Raw genomic sequence first — 23,035 nt, forward strand, 5'->3', positions numbered from 1 at the left:
AATGAACGCCCCCGGCCACGACCTCTTCCACCAGACTTCCTCATTGTTTTAAAAACATTACCAAACGAACGGTATTTGTTGCTGTCACACAACTTACACGGTGAGCTATAACTTCAGTATGATTTAGCTACCCCTTGACAGGTGGGTGAGACCACAACGAAAATCAGCCACAATGTTACACACTCTGTTGTTGTTGGCAACAAATGAGATGGCACACACGCAGGACTGTCACTGAAGCGCAAATGTAAATATTTATCTCCCACTGATTTGTGTTTGTTTTTTTTAAAAGGGAGACTTCAGAAAAAAAAAAAAATTAAAAAAAAATTATTTTTTACAGAAGAATTTATAAAACAAATAAAATGAAATGATTGTTTCAGGGAGAATTTAGGAAAAAAAAAAAGGCTTTGTAGGGCCCACTGAGTGAGAGAGGACGCACACAGGAGTCAGGAGTGGCACACAAGCCCAGAGGCCAATATTAATCTCCCACTGATTGATTTAGTTATTTTTTTGGGTAGATTTTGGAACCCAAATCAAGCAAAAAAATTAATAGGCTTTCTATGGCCCACAATTGGGGAGAGAGAGAGAGATGGCACACCCAGGAGTCAAGACTGGCACACAAGCAGAAGGGGCAATATGAATCTCCCACAGATTTTTTTTTTTTTTTTCAGGGAGACTTTAGAGAAAAAAAAATACAAAAAAAATGATTTTTTTCAGGAATAATTTAGAAACCAAAGAAAATAAAATGATTTTTTCAGGGAGAATTTAGAAAACAAATAAAACAAAAAAAGGCTTTCTATGGCCCACTGAGTGACAGATGACGCTCACAGGAGTCAGGAGTGGCACACAAGCCCAGAGGCCAATATTAATCTCCCACTGATTGATTTAGTGATTTTTTTTGGTAGATTTTGGAACCCAAATCAAGCAAAAAAATTAATAGGCTTTCTATGGCCCACTATTTGTGAGAGAGATGGCACACTCAGGACTGGCACACAAGCCCAGAGGCCAATATTAATCTCCCATTTTTTTTTTTTTCCAGGGAAAATTTATAAACCCAATAAAAAAAATAATAATAAATAGGCTTTCTATGGCCCACTATCTGAGAGAGAGAGATGGCACGCTTAGGACTGGCACACAAGCCCAAAGGCCAATATTAATCTCCCACTGATTGATTGATTTTTTCAGGTAGAATTATGAACCCAAATCAACCAAAAAAATAAATAGGCTTTCTATGGCCCACTATTTGTGAGAGAGATGGCACGCTCAGGACTGGCACACAAAGCCCAGAGGCCAATATTAATCTCCCACTTTTTTTTTTTTCCAGGGAAAATTTATAAACCCAATAAAATAATAAAAAAATAGGCTTTCTATGGCCCACTATCTGAGAGAGAGATGGCACGCGTAGGACTGGCACACAAGCCCAAAGGCCAATATTAATCTCCCACTGATTGATTTATTGATTTTTTCAGGTAGAATTTAGAACCCAAATCAAGCAAAAAAATTAATAGGCTTTCTATGGCCCACTGAGTGAGAGATGGCACACACAGGAGTAAGGAGTGGCACACAAGCCCTCAGGCCAATATTTTTCTCCCACTGATTGATGTTGTGATTTTTTCTGGTAGATTTTGGAACCCAAATCAAGCAAAAAAATAAATAGGCTTTCTATGGCCCACTGAGTGAGAGATGACACAGACAGAGATGGCACTCTAGCAGAAATGTCAATCTTAATCTCCCACAAAAAATAAAAAAAAGGAACTGTCCTTCAATTACTACCTCCCTGCAGTAATCTCAGCCAGGTATGGCAGGCAGCAATAAGGAGTGGACTGATGCACAAATTAAATAAAAAGTGTGGACAAACAAACAAGATAGCTGTGCAGAAAGGAAGGAACAAGAGGATTTGTGCTTTGAAAAAAGCAGTTGGTTTGCACAGCGGCGTACACACAGCAATGCAGCTATCAGGGAGCCTTCTAGGGCAGCCCAATGAGCTACAGCGCTGAGGAAAAAAAAAAAAAAAGGAGCTTCCACTGTCCCTGCACACCGAAGGTGGTGTTGGGCAGTGGAAATCGCTACAGCACAAGCGGTTTGGTGGTTAATGGACCCTGCCTAACGCTATCCCTGCTTCTGACGAAGCGGCAGCAACCTCTCCCTAAGCTCAGATCAGCAGCAGTAACATGGCGGTCGGCGGGAACTCCCCTTTATAGCCCCTGTGATGCCGCAGACAGCAAGCCAATCACTGCAATGCCCTTCTCTAAGATGGTGGGGACCAGGACCTATGTCATCACGCTGCCCACACTCTGCGTTTACCTTCATTGGCTGAGAAATGGCGCTTTTCGCATCATTGAAACGCGACTTTGACGCAAAAGTCGCGTACCGCATGGCCGACCATGCGCGCTGTGCTCTGCTTTCACTTTACGGCCGGCAGTCAGTCAGTGCGGGAAGCAGACAGCAAGGGACCTGACGGACACCGGAATGTAAGTATGTACTGTTTGTTTGTTTTTTACATTTACGATGGTAACCAGGATAAACATCGGGTTACTAAGCGCAGCCCTGCGCTTAGTAACCCGATGTTTACCCTGGTTACAAGCGAATGCATCGCTGGATCGGTGTCACACACACCGATCCAGCGATGACAGCGGGAGATCCAGCGACGAAAGAATGTTCCAAACGATCTGCTACGACGTACGATTCTCAGCAGGGTCCCTGATCGCTGCTGCGTGTCAGACACAGCGATATCGTATGGATATCGCTGGAACGTCACGGATCGTACCGTCGTAGCAACAAAAGTGGCACTGTGAGACGGTACCCTAAAGCCTTGATGGCAGATACTAATGTATCATCATCCTTATTGTAAACTACTGCAGCAGCACACTCACCCAGATAAGCAGCTGGAGGAAGGACTCCCACAGATGGAGGAACGCTGGCTCCCGAAGAGGTGGACAACAAATTGAGACTGGCTTGTAGCTTCTGGTGCTGCCCTTGGCTCGACCAAGCTGTAAGCCCTTGAAGGTGCCCTTGACTCCCATCTCTCACAGGGTGGGCCAGTCACATGATCGGGTCTCGCAGACACACTTGACATCCCAGATGATGAAGATGGAGAGCCGTGTCACAAGGACTGTGATCGATATCGTCTATGGGAATTCGAGCTCCTGCATAAGTATGCAGAGCGCTTTTTGCGCTGATCAGAATTATGATGGCGATGATGGGAATAAGGGGATGAGGAAGAAGAAGAATATGATTTGTGTCTTCTACGCCTGTGAAATTTACCACTTCTGGAGTGGGCAGCAGAGATAGGAGTCGTAAGGGTTCCATCCCCAGTCAAATATGGCCCAGAAGTAATAGGCGCAATCGTAGGGAAAAGTGGTACCTGACTGTGTCTGAGCAGCATATGGCAAAGGTGGGTCCGTTGGGAGTACAGCGCCACTAGGCTGGCTTCTATGATGCTTTACAAGGCTGACTAAATTCTGCCGTATACTGAAGGGCATGATCCTAAGGAAACTTTATATTGGTAAAAGGTGGGTTAATTGGCTCCTCATTGGAGCAGGATGATGGGGTACTGTTCTTGGATCCCATGACAGTCACCTAGGCACACTTGCTGCAGCCTTTTCCAGCTGCACTGCTCTCAGCTCTGCTGGAATAGCAGAGCTGTGTATTACCTGAAGTGCCTGCCCTAGGAGCGCTGTGACCAGAGATGGCTGACGTAATTCTGTGTTTCCGCCGCTCCGCTGACTGACAGAAGTATGTGACGAGCGCGGGAACTTACTTGACAGGCGCCTTCTGGTACCATAGCACTCGTGAGCACTTCCTGCTGTAGCAGGGAAAATTTCTCTGAGACACGCTGGAGGGTGGGAGCGCCTGCCAGTGAGTATGGGCCAGGGTAGCAAGGGGAGTTCCCGGCGGTGTGTGAGGGGAACTGACGCCAGGAACTGCCATCGGTGACTTCAAACGCGGTGAACCGGGATGGTGAACGCTGAGCCCAGCTATAAGGGTTTGCAACCAGTGCTCACCTTCCAGCTCTGCTCTCACTTGCAGGACCTCCACCAGAGGGTCTGCCATTGTCCACCACCAAACAGCGCTGCACTAGCACCTCCGGGACCCTAGTCAGGGGAAAGAGGACACAAAAGGCGCCAAGCCCCATTATATATACTGCAGGAGAGGGTGCCGTATAAACCCCCTCCTATCCTTATTGGTCCTTTATTAAAATCTATCCACCCCTTATTTGCATGTGAGTGTGGGGGGAGGAGCCTGCCATACCAACATAGAGAACAGGAGAGGGGAGGGCACTGCAGTCAGAGGCACCCTTCTAAATCAGTACAGTGCCTGCCAATAGTGAATTACACCCTCAGCCTCACTACATGCTGCCTGAAAATCTCACAGTCTGTGTGCACCCCCCTCCCTCTATCCTCCAATAGTGAAATATGCTTCCCAAACATTCTTCTTTTTGTGTGCCCCATGTACTCTGATAGCTGGTCTGTGTGCGTGCGTGTCTGTGCGTGCATGTCTGTGTGTGCCCCATATTCTCTGGTGGCTGGTCTGTGTGTATATGTCTGTGTGTATGTGTCTGTGTGTGTGCCCCATGTACTCTGATGGCTGGTCTATGTGTGCGTGTCTGTGTGTGTGCCCCATGTACTCTGATGGCTGGTCTGTGTGTGTGTCCCATGTACTCTGAGTGGCTGGTCTGTGTGTGCGTGTCTGTGTATGTGCGCCATGTACTCTGATGGCTGGTCTGTGTGTGTGGCCCATGTACTCTAGTGGCTGGTCTGTGTGGGCGTGTCTGTGAGTGTGCCCCATGTACTCTGATGGCTGGTCTGTGTGTGTGGCCCATGTACTCTGGTGGCTGGTCTGTGTGGGCGTGTCTGTGAGTGTGCCCCATGTACTCTGATGGCTGGTCTGTGTGCGCGTGCCTGTGTGTGTGCCCCATGTACTCTGATGACTGGTCTGTGTGCACGTATCTGTGTGTGTGCCACATGTATTCTGGTGGCTGGTCTGTGTGCGCGTGTCTGTGTGTGTGCCCCATGTACTTGGAACGCCCGCCTGGGCAGTGGGGTACTCGGTACCGGGTCCGGTCACGATTAAAGGGGATGTCACGGTGGCTGCGACCCGGTCCGTGGCCCTGGGCGCCCAATAAAAGGGGAAAGGTCTTTAAAGGGTATTTTGGAATAGAGTTTGTTTGTGACGCTACCTGTGGTTCTCGGTCAGAGGGGACCGACGCTGCTTAAAGGGGTCCTCTGGGGTGATGTTGTTGCAGCAAGATGATGATGCTTCCCACAGGTGAAGCGGGGTCCCCAGGGCTCCCAAGGTGTATGGATGGTGTATGCCGGCAAATAAGTGGAGGACACGAAGTTGTAAAGTCTTTACCTGGTTTACTGACAGTAGCAGTCCACAGTCCAGGGTACCAGGAACAGGTGATGGTATGGCCCGGCCGGCCTGAAGGCAATAGTGAATCCCTCTCTCAGGTGAGGCCCGTAAGCCTTCCTACTCGTGCTAGTATGTGAGGTCCCTGCTGCCTGTAGCTGCTGGCAAACTCCTCTCTCACATGTCCTGGGACAGTTACCTATATGGTGTGCAACTTAAGCCATTTTATAGGGTCTCTATTATGACTCTTCGGGTGCTGCTTCACCTTCAGGTGTGGTGTGGGCAAATCACATACAGTTCTATGACCTCCGGTTCTGCCAAGTGTCCTGGAGTACGCCACAGCCTCGGGCTCCTGATGCCCGCTTCCTGCGCTTCGGCTCTGAGGGTGCCCGGTCACAGTTCCCCTCTGAGCCCCTTTCCTTCTCCACTGTGCTCCTTTCCTCAGTTGCTCCACCACTTTCAACTGCTCGTGTTCACTTCCTTTCCTGGAGCTGCAGCTCAGTCCTGGCTGCACTGCTCCGCTTTCTGCTCTCCACTCCTCTTCCTTCACTGTCTGCTCTAGATTGAACTAACTCCTCCTCCATACCAGAACACATCCAGCTGGGGAAGCTCCCCTGAATCCGGGTCCTGAGCTCCCCCTTCTGGCCTGGATTCGGAATGTGTTGAATGTCGGTGAGTTACCTGGTAAAGAGAATCCTCCTTGCCTCCAAGTATGATATCGCCCTCCCCGAAAGGAAGGCAACCTCACTGTAACAACTGGTTACCTGGGGTTTTACATACAGGTCCTTCTCAAAAAATTAGCATATAGTGTTAAATTTCATTATTTACCATAATGTAATGATTACAATTAAACTTTCATATATTATAGATTCATTATCCACCAACTGAAATTTGTCAGGTCTTTTATTGTTTTAATACTGATGATTTTGGCATACAACTCCTGATAACCCAAAAAACCTGTCTCAATAAATTAGCATATTTCACCCATCCAATCAAATAAAAGTGTTTTTTAATAACAAACAAAAAAACCAACAAATAATAATGTTCAGTTATGCACTCAATACTTGGTCGGGAATCCTTTGGCAGAAATGACTGCTTCAATGCGGCGTGGCATGGAGGCAATCAGCCTGTGACACTGCTGAGATGTTATGGAGGCCCAGGATGCTTCAATAGCGGCCTTAAGCTCATCCAGAGTGTTGGGTCTTGCGTCTCTCAACTTTCTCTTCATATCCCACTTCTCTATGGGGTTCAGGTCAGGAGAGTTGGCAGGCCAATTGAGCACAGTAATACCATGGTCAGTAAACCATTTACCAGTGGTTTTGGCACTGTGAGCAGGTGCCAGGTCGTGCTGAAAAATGAAATCTTCATCTCCATAAAGCATTTCAGCCGATGGAAGCATGAAGTGCTCCAAAATCTCCTGATAGCTAGCTGCATTGACCCTGCCCTTGATGAAACACAGTGGACCAACACCAGCAGCTGACATGGCACCCCACACCATCACTGACTGTGGGTACTTGACACTGGACTTCAGGCATTTTGGCATTTCCTTCTCCCCAGTCTTCCTCCAGACTCTGGCACCTTGATTTCCGAATGACATGCAAAATTTGCTTTCATCAGAAAAAAGTACTTGGGACCACTTAGCAACAGTCCAGTGCTGCTTCTCTGTAGCCCAGGTCAGGCGCCTCTGCCGCTGTTTATGGTTCAAAAGTGGCTTTACCTGGCGAATGCGGCACCTGTAGCCCATTTCCTGCACACGCCTGTGCACGGTGGCTCTGGATGTTTCCACACCAGACTCAGTCTACTGCTTCCTCAGGTTCCCCAAGGTCTGGAATCGGTCCTTCTCCACAATCTTCCTCAGGGTCCGGTCTCCTCGTTGTACAGCGTTTTCTGCCACATTGTTTCCTTCCAACAGACTTACCATTGAGGTGCCTTGATACAGCACTCTGGGAACAGCCTATTTGTTGAGAAATTTCTTTCTGGGTCTTACCCTCTTGCTTGAGGGTGTCAATGATGGCCTTCTTGACATCTGTCAGGTCGCTAGTCTTACCCATGATGGGAGTTTTGAGTAATGAACCAGGCAGGGAGTTTATAAAAGCCTCAGGTATCTTTTGCATGTGTTTAGAGTTAATTAGTTGATTCAGAAGATTAGGGTAATAGGTCGTTTAGAGAACCTTTTCTTGATATGCTAATTTATTGAGACAGGTTTTTTGGGTTATCAGGAGTTGTATGCCAAAATCATCAGTATTAAAACAATAAAAGACCTGACAAATTTCAGTTGGTGGATAATGAATCTATAATATATGAAAGTTTAATTGTAATCATTACATTATGGTAAATAATGAAATTTAACACTATATGCTAATTTTTTGAGAAGGACCTGTACTCTGATGGCTGGTCTGTGTCTGTGTGTGTGCCCCATGTACTCTGATGGCTGGTCTCTGTGTGTGTGTGCGTGCATGCACGTGTGTCTATGTGTGCATGTCTGTGTGTGTCCCTCTGCGTGTCTGTGTGCATGTTTCTGTGCATATCTATGTGTGAGCGTGTCTGTATGTGTCTGTGTCTGTGTGCGTTGCGTGTCTCTTCTCCACTTGACTCCACGTCGACACTTCTGGATCCAATAACTGAGCTCAGCAGCTTCACGTGCGTTGATGCCATGAGTCGCTCACAGCCAATCAGCTCACCGACTGGCTGCGAGCAGGAGCCGAGTGTCATTAGCATATCGCATCCGATGATCTCGCATTGGATGCAATATGCCAGTGTGATGCCGGCCTAACTGTTTTTTGCAGCATTTTTAAGCATTTTTTGGGAAATAAAACCAACTTTATTAACCCCTTCATGACCTTGGGATTTTTCGTTTTTCCGTGTTCGTTTTTCACTCCCCTCCTTCCCAGAGCCATAACTTTTTTATTTTTCCGTCAGTTTGGCCATGTGGGGCTTATTTTTTGCGGGACGAGTTGTACTTTTGAACGACATCATTGGTTTTAGCATGTAGTGTACTAGAAAACGGTGAAATTGCAAAAAAAGTGCAGTCCCACACTTATTTTTTGTTTGGCTTTTTTGCTAGGTTCACTAAATGCTAAAACTGACCTGACATTATGATTCTCCAGGTCAGTACGAGTTCATAGACACCTAACACGACTAGGTTATTTTTTACCTAAGTGGTGAAAAAAGATTCCAAACTTTGCTAAAAAAAAAAAAATTGTGCCATTTTCCGATACTCGTAGCGTCTCCATTTTTCATGATGTGGGGTCGGTTGAGGGCTTATTTTTTGCGTGCCGAGATGTTGTTTTTAATCATAGCATTTTGGTGCAGATACATTCTTTTGATCGCCCGTTATTGCATTTTAATGCAATGTCGCGGCGACCAAAAAAACGTAATTCTGGCATTTCAAATTTTTTTCTCGCTACGCCGTTTAGCGATCAGGTTAATGCTTTTATTTATTTGATAGATCGGGCAATTCTGAACGCGGCGATACCAATTATGTGTAGATTTTATTTTTTTTTTTATTGATTTATTTTGATTGGGGTGAAAGGGGGGTGATTTAAACTTGTATTTTTTTTTTCACTTTTTTTTCACTTTTTTTTTTTTACTTTTGCCATGCTTCAATAGCCTCCATGGGAGGCTAGAAGCAGGCACAACCCGATCGCCTCTGCTACATAGCAGCGATCTGCTGTTCGCTGCTATGTAGCAGAAAATCAGGTGTGCTGTGAGCGCCGACCACAGGGTGGCGCTCACAGCTATTGGCGATCAGTAACCATAGAGGTCTCAAGGACCTCTATGGTTACCATTCTGAAGCATCGCTGACCTCCGATCATGTGACGGGGGTCGGCGATGACGTCATTTCCGGCCGCCCGGCCAGATGCGGTAGTTAAATGCCGCTGTCTGCGTTTGACAGCGGCATTTAACTAGTTAATAGGCGCGGGCAGATCGCGATTCTGCCCGAGCCTATTACGGGCACATGTCAGCTGTTCAAAACAGCTGACATGTCCCGACTTTGATGCGGGCTCACCGCCGGAGCCCGCATCAAAGCGGGGCTTCTGACCTCGGACGTACTATCCCGTCCGAGGTCAGAAAGGGGTTTTAAACAAGGTATTTAGACAAAGCACACGTGTAATCCATACCCAATAAAATGAAGCAAACGAATGCAGCAAAACTGGCGTTTTGAACACAGTAGTTCTACTGCCAAAGTTCATCACAGAAAACATTTCTATTGCCATTTGTAGGCTCTAGAGTAAGGCACTAATACCGCTTATATCTGACATATTTTTATATAACATTTTCCTTGCTTATCTGATGCTCGGAAACCTCTTGTAGGTAGTACCATCTATTTCATGTAATGTATTTTTGGGTTTGCATTTTCATTTTTTTACTCCCCTTCTTCCCAGAGCCATGACTTTTTTATTTTTTGGTCAAAATGGTCATGTGATGGCTTGTTTTTTGCAGGACGAGTTGTACTTTTGAACGACACCATTGGTTTTACCATGTCTTGTGCTTGATAACAGGAAAAACCTTCCAAATATGGTGAAATTGCAAAATAAAGTGCAATCCCACACTCGTTTTTGTTTTGCTTTTTTACTAGGTTCACTAAATGCTAAAACTGACCTCCCATTATGATTCTCCAGGTCATTAGAAGTTCATGGACACCAAACATGTCTAGGTTCTATTTTATCTAAGTGGTGAAAAAAAATCCAAACTTTGCTTGAAAAAAAAAATTGTGTCATTTTCCGGTACCTGTAGCGTCTCCATTTTTCGTGATCTCGGGTCAGGTGAGGGCTTATTTTTTGTGCACCGAGCTGTCATTTTTAATTATATTATTTTTGTGCAGAAACGATCTTTTCATCGCTCGATATTGCATTTTATTGCAATGTTGCGGCAACTAAAAAATGTAATTCTGGCGTTTTGACTTTTTTTCTCACTACGCCGTTTAACGACTAGCTTAATCCTTTTTTTATTGATAGATCGGGTGATTCTGAACTCGGTGATACTAAATATGTGTATGTTTAATTTTTAAGTTGCTTCATTTTGAATGAGGCGAAAGGGAGTTGATTTGAACTTTCATATTTTTTTATTTTTTTATATTTTTAAAAACTTTTTTTTGTACTTTTGGCATGCTTCAATAGTCTTCATGGGAGACTAGAAGCTGCCATAACTCGACGTGCTCTGCTACATGCAACGATCAGATCACCTGTATGTAGCAGAATTAGTCACTTGCTATGAGCGCCATCCACCAGGTGGCGCTTATGGCCAGCCATAAGTGACAAACATAGAGGTCACTTTAACAAAAAAATAAAAAACCTTGATTTTTCATTCCTTCTCTCCAGCGAACGCTGCTGGGGAGAAGGAATGAATGCCGGCTTCATCACCAAAAGCAGGGGACAGCGCTTAACTGTAGCGCCGTCTCCTGCACAGTCCGTGTGGTCCTCAGTCAGCACATGTGTGGCACATGGCTGCCGCACGTGTGCCACACTGATGTGCCGCGTGAGCATACAGACACACGGACATGGATAACTCCGGCACCAATTTCTCCAGGACCGGAATTATCTGGACGTGTGAGACTGGCCTAAAGCAGAGGCGCTAGGGTGGGGGCAGCTGGGACATGTGCCCTGGGTGCAGCCGGCAGGGGGTGCAGAAGGGCCACCTAATGCGGTGGTCCGCAGTGTCTCCCCCGGCGGCTACATTTTGCCGCCCCCCCGGTCTGAGAGTCGTCTGTTCTTTGTGCCAACAATCAAGCTGACAGCCAGCACAGAGATGCTGCAGTCACCAGCTCCCAGTGTTCAATTGTACTCACATCTTAAAGATGCTGATCCTGTGCATATACCCTAAAACTTATTGACAATCTGCCTAAAAAGTCTACTTTCCTACTTGTGTTTTGAGACATAATTCTTTAGCTACATCTCATTAAAGGGAACCTGTCACCCCCAAAATCAAAGATGAGCTAAGCCCACCGGCATCAGGGGCTTATCTACAGCATTCTGTAATGCTGTAGATAAGCCCCTGTTGTATCCTGAAAGATGAGAAAAAGAGGTTATATTATACTCACCTTGGGGGCCGGTCCGGTCCGGGGCCTCCCATCTTCTAACGATGACGTCCTCTGTCATGATCCCAATGGCAGGGGATCACAAAAGGACAAGCACAAAAACAAAACAAGCTCTAGGGTGATGGAACCTGAGCTTACCGCGATCCTGAACCTAAACACACAACTAGCAGTAGCCGGGGAACGTGCCTACGATGATTCCTAGACGTCTCGCGCCAGCCGAAGGATTAACTTCCCCTATAAGAAGAAACACAGACCTCACTTGCCTCCAGAGAAACACCCCACAGAAATAGCAGCCCCCCACATGTAATAACGGTGAAATGAGAGGAAAGCACATACGTAGTTATGAAAATAGAATCAGCAAAAATGAGGCCCACTAAAGCTAGATAGCAGAGGATACAAAAGTGAACTGCGCGGTCAGCGAAAAAACCCTTCAAAAAACCATCCTGAAATTACTTGAACTCATGTGCCAACTCATGGAACATGAGGAGTAATTTCAGCCCACTAGAGCAACCAGCAGCAAGGAATCACATATCTGCAAGCTGGACTAAGACAAAAAGTAAGCAAAACGTGGAACAGGAAAATCAAAACTTAGCTTGTCCGGAAGATAACAGACGCAGGGAGCAGAGGTAAAAAGACACACTGATTACATTGATAGCCGGCGAGGAAATGACAAAAAAGCCAGGTTAAATAGGAAACACCCATAACCTGATGGAACAGGTGGACACCAGAGACCGCAGAGAACACAAGTCACTCAGTACCATCAGTAACCACCAGAGGGAGCCCAAAAACAGAACTCACAACAGTACCCCCCCCCTTGAGGAGGGGTCACCGAACCCTCACGAGAACCACCAGGGCGACCAGGATGAGCCCTATGAAAAGCACGGACCAAATCGGCAGCATGAACATCAGAGGCAATCACCCCAGAATTATCCTCCTGACCATAACCCTTCCACTTGACTAAATACTGGAGTTTCCGTCTGGAAACACGAGAATCCAAGATCTTCTCCACAACATACTCCAATTCACCCTCCACCAGCATCGGAGCAGGAGGCTCAAGCGAAGGAACGACAGGTACCTCATACTTCCGCAACAACGACCGATGGAACACATTATGAATAGCAAACGATGCCGGGAGATCCAAACGAAACGACACAGGGTTAAGAATTTCCAAGATCCTATAGGGACCGATGAACCGAGGCTTGAACTTAGGAGAAGAGACCTTCATAGGAACAAAACGAGAAGACAACCACACCAAGTCCCCAACAAAAAGTCGAGGACCCACGCGGCGACGGCGATTAGCAAACTGCTGAGCCCTCTCCTGGGACAACTTCAAATTGTCCACCACATGACTCCAAATCCAATGCAACCTATCCACCACCATGTCCATTCCAGGACAATCAGAAGGCTCCACCTGACCAGAGGAAAAACGAGGATGAAACCCCGAATTACAAAAGAAAGGAGAAACCAAGGTAGCAGAACTAGCCCGATTATTAAGGGCAAACTCGGCAAGCGGCAAAAAGGAAACCCAGTCATCTTGATCAGCAGAAACAAAACACCTTAAATAAGTTTCTAAAGTCTGATTAGTTCGTTCCGTCTGGCCATTCGTCTGAGGATGGAATGCAGACGAAAAGGACAAATCAATGCCCATCTTAGCACAGAACGTCCGCCAAAATCTAGACACAAACTGGGATCCCCTGTCAGAAACGATGTTCTCCGGAATGCCATGCAAACGGACCACGTTTTGAAAAAACAGAGGGACCAACTCAGAGGAGGAAGGTAACTTAGGCAAGGGTACCAGATGAACCATCTTAGAAAAGCGGTCACACACAACCCATATGACGGACATTTTTTGAGAGACAGGGAGATCCGAAATAAAGTCCATGGAAATGTGCGTCCAAGGCCTCTTCGGGATAGGCAAAGGTAACAACAATCCACTGGCCCGAGAACAGCAAGGCTTAGCCCGAGCGCAAACTCCACAAGACTGCACGAAAGAACGCACATCCCTCGACAAGGAAGGCCACCAAAAAGACCTGGCCACCAAGTCTCTAGTACCAAATATTCCAGGATGACCTGCCAACACAGAAGAATGGACCTCGGAGATGACTCTACTGGTCCAATTATCCAGAACAAACAGTCTTTCCGGCGGACAACGATCAGGTTTATCCGCCTGAAACTCCTGCAAAGCACGTCGCAAGTCTGGGGAGACAGCCGACAAAATCATCCCATCCCTAAGGATACCAGTGGGCTCAGAATTTCCAGGGGAGTCAGGCACAAAACTCCTAGAAAGAGCATCCGCCTTCACATTCTTTGAACCTGGCAGGTATGAAACCACAAAATTGAAACGGGAGAAAAACAGTGACCAACGAGCCTGTCTAGGATTCAGACGCTTGGCAGACTCAAGGAACATCAGATTTTTGTGATCAGTCAAGACCACCACACGATGTCTAGCACCCTCAAGCCAATGACGCCACTCCTCAAATGCCCACTTCATGGCCAAAAGCTCCCGATTACCAACATCATAATTCCGTTCAGCGGGCGAAAATTTTCTAGAAATGAACGCACATGGCTTCATCACTGAGCCATCGGAGCTTCTCTGTGACAAAACCGCCCCCGCTCCGATCTCGGAAGCATCAACCTCAACCTGAAAAGGAAGCGACGTATCTGGCTGACACAACACAGGAGCAGAAGAAAACCGGAGCTTAAGTTCCTGAAAGGCCTCCACAGCCGCAGGAGACCAATCAGTAACATCAGCACCCTTTTTAGTCAAATCCGTCAAAGGCTTAACAACACTAGAAAAATTAGTTATGAAGCGACGATAAAAATTAGCAAAGCCCAAGAACTTCTGTAGACTCTTAAGAGATGTAGGCTGCGTCCAGTCACAAATAGCCTGAACCTTGACGGGATCCATCTCAATAGTAGAAGGGGAAAAAATATACCCCAAAAAAGAAATCTTCTGGACTCCAAAGAGACATTTAGAACCCTTTACAAACAAAGAATTGGCCCGCAGGACCTGAAACACCTTCCTGACCTGCTGAACATGAGACTCCCAGTCATCAGAAAAAACCAAAACATCATCCAAATACACGATAATAAATTTATCCAGATATTCACGGAAAATATCGTGCATAAAAGACTGGAAGACAGAAGGAGCATTAGAAAGTCCAAAAGGCATCACCAAATACTCGAAATGGCCCTCAGGCGTATTAAATGCGGTTCTCCACTCATCACCCTGCCTTATCCGCACAAGATTATACGCACCCCGAAGATCAATCTTAGTGAACCATTTAGCCCCCTTAATGCGAGCGAACAAATCAGTCAACAATGGCAAAGGATACTGATATTTGACTGTAATCTTATTCAAAAGACGATAATCTATGCAAGGCCTCAAGGAACCATCTTTTTTGGCCACAAAAAAAAAACCTGCTCCCAAAGGGGACGAAGATGGACGGATATGTCCCTTTTCCAAGGACTCCTTAACATAATTCCGCATAGCAGTATGCTCTGGCACTGACAGATTGAACAAACGACCTTTAGGGAATTAACTGCCAGGAATCAAATCTATAGCACAATCACAATCCCTGTGAGGAGGAAGCGAACTGAGCTTAGGCTCCTCAAAAACCTCCCGATAATCAGACAAAAATACCGGAACCTCAGAAGGAGTAGATGAAGCGATAGAAATCGGAGATGCATCATCATGAACCCCCTGACATCCCCAGCTTAACACAGACATTGTTTTCCAGTCCAGGACTGGGTTATGAGTTTGCAACCATGGCAGACCAAGCACTAAGACATCATGTAAATTATACAGTACCAGGAAGCGAATCACCTCCTGATGAACGGGAGTCATACGCATGGTCACTTGTGTCCAGTACTGAGGTTTATTCATAGCCAAAGGTGTAGAGTCAATTCCTTTCAAAGGAATAGGAACTTCCAGAGGTTCCAGACTAAACCCAAAGCGATTTGCAAATGACCAATCCATAAGACTCAGGGCAGCGCCTGAATCCACATAGGCATCGACGGAAATGGATGATAATGAACAAATCAGCGTCACAGACAGAATGAACTTAGACTGTAAAGTACCAATGGCAACAGACTTATCAACCTTTTTTGTGCGTTTAGAGCATGCTGATATAACATGAACTGAATCACCACAATAAAAACACAATCCATTTTTCCGCCTATAATTTTGCCGTTCACTTCTGGACTGAATTCTATCACATTGCATTATCTCAGGTGCCTGTTCAGAAGACACCGCCAAATGGTGCACAGGTTTGCGCTCCCGTAAACGCCGATCAATCTGAATAGCCATAGTCATGGACTCATTCAGACCTGTAGGCGCCGGGAACCCCACCATAACATCTTTAATGGCCTCAGAAAGGCCATCTCTGAATTTAGCAGCCAGAGCGCACTCATTCCACTGAGTAAGCACCGACCATTTCCGAAATTTCTGACAATATATTTCTGCTTCATCTTGCCCCTGAGAGAGAGCCAATAAAGCTTTTTCAGCCTGAATCTCTAGGTTAGGTTCCTCATAGAGCAAACCCAATGCCAGAAAAAACGCATCCACATTGAGCAACGCAGGATCCCCTGGTGCCAATGCAAATGCCCAATTCTGAGGGTCACCCCGCAGGAAAGATATAACAATCTTGACCTGCTGAACAGGGTCTCCAGAGGAGCGAGATTTCAAGGAAAGAAACAACTTGCAATTGTTCCTAAAATTCAGAAAACTAGATCTATCTCCAGAAAAAAACTCTTCTGGGACAGGAATTCTAGGTTCAGACATAGTCGTATGTACAACAAAATCTTGTATATTTTGAACCTTAGCAGCAAGATTATTCAGGCTGGAAGCCAAACTCTGGACGTCCATGATAAACAGCTGAGGTCAGAGCCATTCAAGGATTAAGAGGAGGAAAGAAGCAGTCAAGCTGCAATTAAGGCTAGGCAGCAAACACTGAGGAGGGGAAAAAAAAAAAAAAAAAAGCTTCCTCAGACTACTTTTCCTCCTACTTCAGCCAAAACGATGACCAATTTTTTCGGGCCGGCTATACTGTCATGATCCCAATGGCAGGGGATCACAAAAGGACAAGCACAAATACAAAACAAGCTCTAGGGTGATGGAACCTGAGCTGACCGCGATCCTGAACCTAAACACACAACTAGCAGTAGCCGGGGAACGTGCCTACGATGATTCCTAGACGTCTCGCGCCAGCCGAAGGATTAACTTCCCCTATAAGAAGAAACACAGACCTCACTTGCCTCCAGAGAAACACCCCACAGAAATAGCAGCCCCCCACATGTAATAACGGTGAAATGAGAGGAAAGCACATACGTAGTTATGAAAATAGAATCAGCAAAAATGAGGCCCACTAAAGCTAGATAGCAGAGGATACAAAAGTGAACTGCGCGGTCAGCGAAAAAACCCTTCAAAAAACCATCCTGAAATTACTTGAACTCATGTGCCAACTCATGGAACATGAGGAGTAATTTCAGCCCACTAGAGCAACCAGCAGCAAGGAATCACATATCTGCAAGCTGGACTAAGACAAAAAGTAAGCAAAACGTGGAACAGGAAAATCAAAACTTAGCTTGTCCGGAAGATAACAGACACAGGGAGCAGAGGTAAAAAGACACGCTGATTACATTGATAGCCGGCGAGGAAATGACAAAAAAGCCAGGTTAAATAGGAAACACCCATAACCTGATGGAACAGGTGGACACCAGAGACCGCAGAGAACACAAGTCACCCAGTACCATCAGTAACCACCAGAGGGAGCCCAAAAACAGAACTCACAACAGTCCTCTTCTTGTATTCACGCTGCGGCTCCAGCGCAGGCGTACTTTGTCTGCCCTGTTGAGGGCAGAGCAAAGTACTGCAGTGCGCAGGCATCGGGAAAGGTCAGAGAGGTCTCGGCGCCTGCACACTGCAGTACTTTGCACTGCCCTCAACAGGGCAGACAAAGTACGCCTGTGCCGGAGCCGCAGCGTGAAGACAAGAAAAGGATATCCCCAGACAGCGACACCCATTGGACCGGGCCGCAGCAGGACCGCCCCCCAGGTGAGTATAATATAACCTCTTTTTCTCATCTTTCAGGATACATCGGGGGCTTATCTACAGCATTACAGAATGCTGTAGATAAGCCTCTGATGCTGGTGGTCTTAGCTCATCTTCGATTTTGCGGGTGACAGGTTACCTTTAAAGGGAACCTGTCACCTGAATTTGGCAGGACCGGTTTTCGGTCACATGGGCGGAGTTTTCAGGTGTTTGATTCACCCTTTCCTTACCCGCTGGCTGCATGCTGGCTGCAATATTGGATTGAAGTTCATTCTCTGTCCTCTGTAGTACACGCCTGCGCAAGGCAGGAGAGGATACCAGAGGGGGACCAGCCCCTCCTTCTGAGGCGCAGAATCCCAGTAGCCGGAACTTTGAGGGAGTATTATTTCAGAGACCGACAGGACAGCTAATTGCAGGTTACCTGTCCGCACCTACACCCAGGAGGCACGGTGACACCTACAGAGCCGGGTTATCTAAGAGACTTCATAAACAGGCTCAAGTCACCAGTCATAAGGGTATTGTCCTATCCTATATGGGGGACAGAGAGAACAGAACACCACATCTGTGAGACCCTTATGTGAAGCCATAGGCAGTAAGGGACGACAGCTCCGCAGCGCAAGGGAAGGCTACTGATTTCCACCTGGACAAGGGAACTCTGGACTTGCCTCCAAACCGGCCGGACTTTGCCTGCCCTGTGATCTGGTGCCCTGGACTGTGAATGCTGAATTCTTCAGTAAAGGTAAAGAGACTGACTACAACCTTGTGTCCTCGTTCTCCTCTGCGCCTCTCACCATTCACCATCTACACTCTGGGAAGCCCTGGGGACATACTTCCCCTGTGGGAAGGTACTGTATACCATCTAGCTGCCATAACATCACCCCAGCGGACCCCTTAAAGCAGTGTCGGTCACCCTGACCGAATACCACAGGTGGTGTCACAAACATTCCCCTTAAAGACCTTTCCCTTTTACACAGACGTCCCAGGGCCACAGACCGGGTCAGCCACTGTGACATCCCCCCTGTGAACCGCAGGACTCGGTACTGAGTACCCCACGGCCCCATGGGGGCGATCTATTAACATTTGAGAGTCCTCAGTGGTTGATACCTTTTAAAGAGAACCCGTGACCTGTTTTGTTTCTTAGAAACTATGCCCATCACCTTTAAGATCATAAAAATGGGGTTCCTGCAATCCATTTGTAGCTTCAGACTTGCCACTGCATACCTCAGAAAAAGTGTTTTAAACGTATCCAGAGGACTGGGCAGGAAAATAGCTGAAAATGAACACGAGGAAGACACCTTGACACATCTCTGACTCCCAGGAACTATGTTGTCAGAGTATTACGCAACTTTTATGGACTGACAATGAAACTTACAAAAACAAATATAAAGTGGATTTTACAGTTAAAAAATGTTAGGAAACATTCTTTCCTGTATAGTGACTTGTATATAAGGCAAACTTAACAAAAGAAAGAAAAAATGCATCCTCCACCACTTAATAGATGGGCCATCTTTCACCATATGTCGGCATCCCCGAAGACTACAGTAGATCACATAGTAGAGGGGGGAAATAAGACTACACCCACGGTAATTGCTGATAAATGTAATTTTAACATTGTACTACCATATCTGGGCATGTAGTGTGTGACATGGTCAGACATGTGGAGAGCCCCCAGACGCATGGCCGCGGGGTACTCGGTCCGGGGTTGTCACGGTGGCTAGACCCTGTCCGTGACCCTGCTAAGGGGCGTCCAATGAAAGGTGATGGTGCGTGGTTCAAGGTGCGAGGAATAACGAGGACGCAGGGTTGCAGTCTCTTTACCTTTTTACTGAAGGCTTCGGGGTCCGCAATCCAGAGCACTGCTAACAGGGCTGACTGTGTCTGGCCGGTCCAAAGGCACATCCAGAGTTCCCTTTGCAGGTGGGGATCAGTGTCTACCTTCTAACGCCTGTGTGTTGTAGTCCTTCCCTGCTGAGCACCACGGGATAGTCCTCACAACTGTAGTATCTCTTCTTTCTCTCTCCGTCCCCCAGATAATATGGCTAGGACGCACCCGTATGACAAGTAGGCCTGGAGTTATTCTGGGACCCTAGAGACGCCCCTCTCCCACGATTGCCTCCTATGTCCGTTTAGGTGATTTAAGTCAGACAGCCAACCTGTAATTAACTGTCCTGCCGCTGTTTGAAGTAATGCGTGGAGTCTGTTACTTCCTTGGTGCTCCGGCCACCGGCTACGCGCCTCAGAAGGATGTTGCCACAGTCTTAGGGACACGACTCCTTCTGGTTCTATCTCCTTCGTACTATGATCCCGCTTCTCACTTCTCCACAATACACTTCGCTTCGTATCCTTTCTTGAGATGCCGCCACAAGGTAGTGCAGGCACGGCTCCATAACAATCTGTCCTTTCTGCTAGGTACCTGCCAGGTTCCCACTTCTGACAGGTCCTCCCTGGAGCTCTCCCAGGCTGCATTCTCCTAACTTCCTGTCCAACCCCCAGTTTTACCAGAGTGTGAGGAGTGGCCTAATACATAGAGCCTTTTGCTCCCCTTGGTGGCCGGAGTGTGAAGTGTAATGTGTGACTGTGATACCTGGTCAGGTGAACTCCTTTAGTGCAATCAGACATAACATCACTCCCCTTAGTGGCAGAGCGACATTACTGCAACGACCAGGACTCTGGGGCACTGCACTCCCCCCCGGCTAAATCCAATACTCTCGGACTGGCAAAAGAAGAATTACAATACATGTTAATAGAAAACACACAAAATTTTTAAATACTATGAACAAGTAAATATAACAGTGCTTTCCATTATGGAAGGTAAGGACGCTTGAACGTTGCAAAAGATTGGTCATGCACAGTTCATGACTCCCAGTTCAGTAGGTGCAACCATAGAACAGCAGGGACCCCAAGTAAACAAAGGGGTCCCTGTGAAAGTTTTGGAGTGATTCACTGTCCATCACACTATTGTCCATTTTTAAACCTGTAACACAGATATTTACACAAACATATTCAACCAAATAGCAACTTAATATCTCCAAGTTTTATAGCGAAGTGGAGTCTGATTCTGGGTGCTACGTGTAGACCTCCGCAACACAGGGGTTGCTATTGGCCTGACAGGACCCGCTACGCTTGCTATCGCTGGTGTAGTGCACTGTCTTCTAGCTACACTTCTAGTGAGTCTGGGCAGCACTGGCATGCTGGAGTTCTCAGAGCTGCCACTACTAATGATGGCATGGCAGATTCACCAATGGCAGAGGGAGGGCCTGCTGGTTCGACTGTTGGCATCGCATCTTCTGGTGGGGTCGGCTGTGCTTGCGGGTTACGGATGCCCTGGCACCACATCTAGTTCTGGCGGTCTCGGTTGACAAAGCGTTAAGACAGGTACCACAATGGCCTGATTTATTTGAGTCCAAGACTGGGGAAAATCGCCAAGAACAGTGTGTATCATCTTCTCCTCTTCTAAGGGCGGAGAAGTCCCGGGATCTGTTTCCCCATCTCTCAGCTTATCATGGCATATCTTAAGGTGGTCTCTGGATATGGCCGTTGAGGTTTCCCCTCCGTCTTTGCTGATGAGACAGACCTTCGTATTGTCGAAATCGGAGGGCAGAATGGTATACGGTTCCGCTTCCCATTGGTCATCGAGCTTGTGTAGTCTCCTCTTTCGTTTGAGTACCTGCTCACCAGGTGACAATGGAGCCGCGGGAGCGTACTGGTTGTAGTCCCTTTCTTGTTTTTGTCGGGCTTGGGCGAGACTCCTTTCTACACATTCCTGTACTTTGCAGTACCTCTGCTGCCTCTCGGTATCCCAATGCGCATCTGGCGATATATCTTCGGGGTCAGGACCCCATGTCCAGATCGACGGGTAACTTGCTAGACCTTCCTCGCATCAGGTACGCTGGGGTGCAGTTGGTGGAATTCACCGGGATGTGGTTCTACATATCTACCAAGTCTGGTAACTTTGTGGGCCACAAGTTCTGCTCCTCTACAGGTAAAGTCGATCACCACTTGGTTCATCTTCTCACACATCCTGTTGGTTTGTGGATGGTACGGCGTGGTTCTGATCTTCTTACACCCGTACAAATTGCAGAACTCCTGGAACACCTCCGCTTCAAATGCTGGTCCCTGATCGGTCAACACCTTCTCCGGGTACCCATGGGGTCTACAGAAGTACTGCTGGAATGTTTTGGCAGCCGTCCTAGCCGTTAGATCTTTGACCGGCACGACTACCAGGAATCTGGAGTAGTGGTCCACAATGGTGAGAGCGTAGATATAACCTGACCGGCTAGGTGTTAGCTTTACGTGATCCAGCGCGACCAGCTCGAGCGGCCGTTTGGTGATGATGGGCTGCAAGGGAGCCCGTTGGCTGTCACGATCCTTCCGGCATAGGCTACAGGGGCCACACTCTTGACACCACTTCTCGATGGCTTTCTTCATGCCGATCCAGTAGAACCTCCCACGGAGTAGCCTCTCCAGCTTCCTCCATCCGAAGTGTCCTGCCCCATCATGGTACGCTCCTAGGACCATTGGCACATCTTGTCTTGGGACCACGATCTGCCATACCAATTCATGAGTGCAGGGGTCGATTCTCCTTCGGCACAGCTTGCCATCGTGAATAAACAGTTTGCCCCTCTCCTTCCACAACTGTAATGCCTCTGGTGGATCATCCAGGCCGGGATGCAAACCTGCCTGCGTCAGGAGCTCTTTCACCCGACGGACCACAGGGTCACCATCCTGGTTCTCTGTCCACCCGTGATGGGGTAGGGGGTTCAACGGGGCGCTCTGTTTATTTCTGCACCTGTTCTCCACCTTATGGGAACACTGAGTTGCTTTGGGGCGATGGAAAGCGGGCAGCTCTACTTCTTCAAATGCTTCTGGATCTTCCCCCGTTTCAGGCAAGTGAGGCATTCGGGACAATGCATCGGCATTCGCATTCTTGTGCCCCGCCCGGTACTTGATGGTGAAGTCGTAATTGGACAGCCGGGCCATCCACCGCTGCTCCAAGGCACCGAGTTTTTCTGTGTCCAAGTGCGTTAGTGGATTATTATCCGTGAAGACAGTGAATTTCGCTGGCGCCAGGTAGTGCTTGAACCTCTCCATCACGGCCCAAATGACAGCGAGGAACTCCAGCTTAAAGGAACTGTAGTTGTCTGGGTTCCTTTCAGTGGGGCGAAGTTTCCTGCTGGCATAAGCGATTACTCTTTCCTTGCCCTTCTGGACCTGGGACAGCACAGCTCCCAGCCCCACGTTGCTGGCATCCGTATACAATACAAACGGTTGGTCATATTCAGGGTAGGCTATTACTTCTTCTCCCGTCAGTGCCGATTTTAAGCAGGTGAACGATCCTTCCAGTCCATCGTTCCAATCAAACGGGGTATTCTTACCCTTGGGTTTCTTGGGTTGGCCCACCAACACGTCTTGCAACGGCGCGACCTTCTTGGTGAAGTCTTTGATAAACCTCCGGTAGTAGCCCACCAACCCGAGGAACTGCCGGACTTCATGAAGGTTACCGGGCTGAGGCCAGTCCTTGATCACCGTGACCTTGTCGGGGTCTGGCGCCACTCCTTCGGCACTCACCACATGGTCCAGGTACTGCACTTTGGGTT

The sequence above is a fragment of the Ranitomeya imitator genome, chromosome 4, assembly GCF_032444005.1.
Source record: "Ranitomeya imitator isolate aRanImi1 chromosome 4, aRanImi1.pri, whole genome shotgun sequence".
In the NCBI taxonomy this organism is placed as follows: Eukaryota; Metazoa; Chordata; class Amphibia; order Anura; family Dendrobatidae; genus Ranitomeya; species Ranitomeya imitator.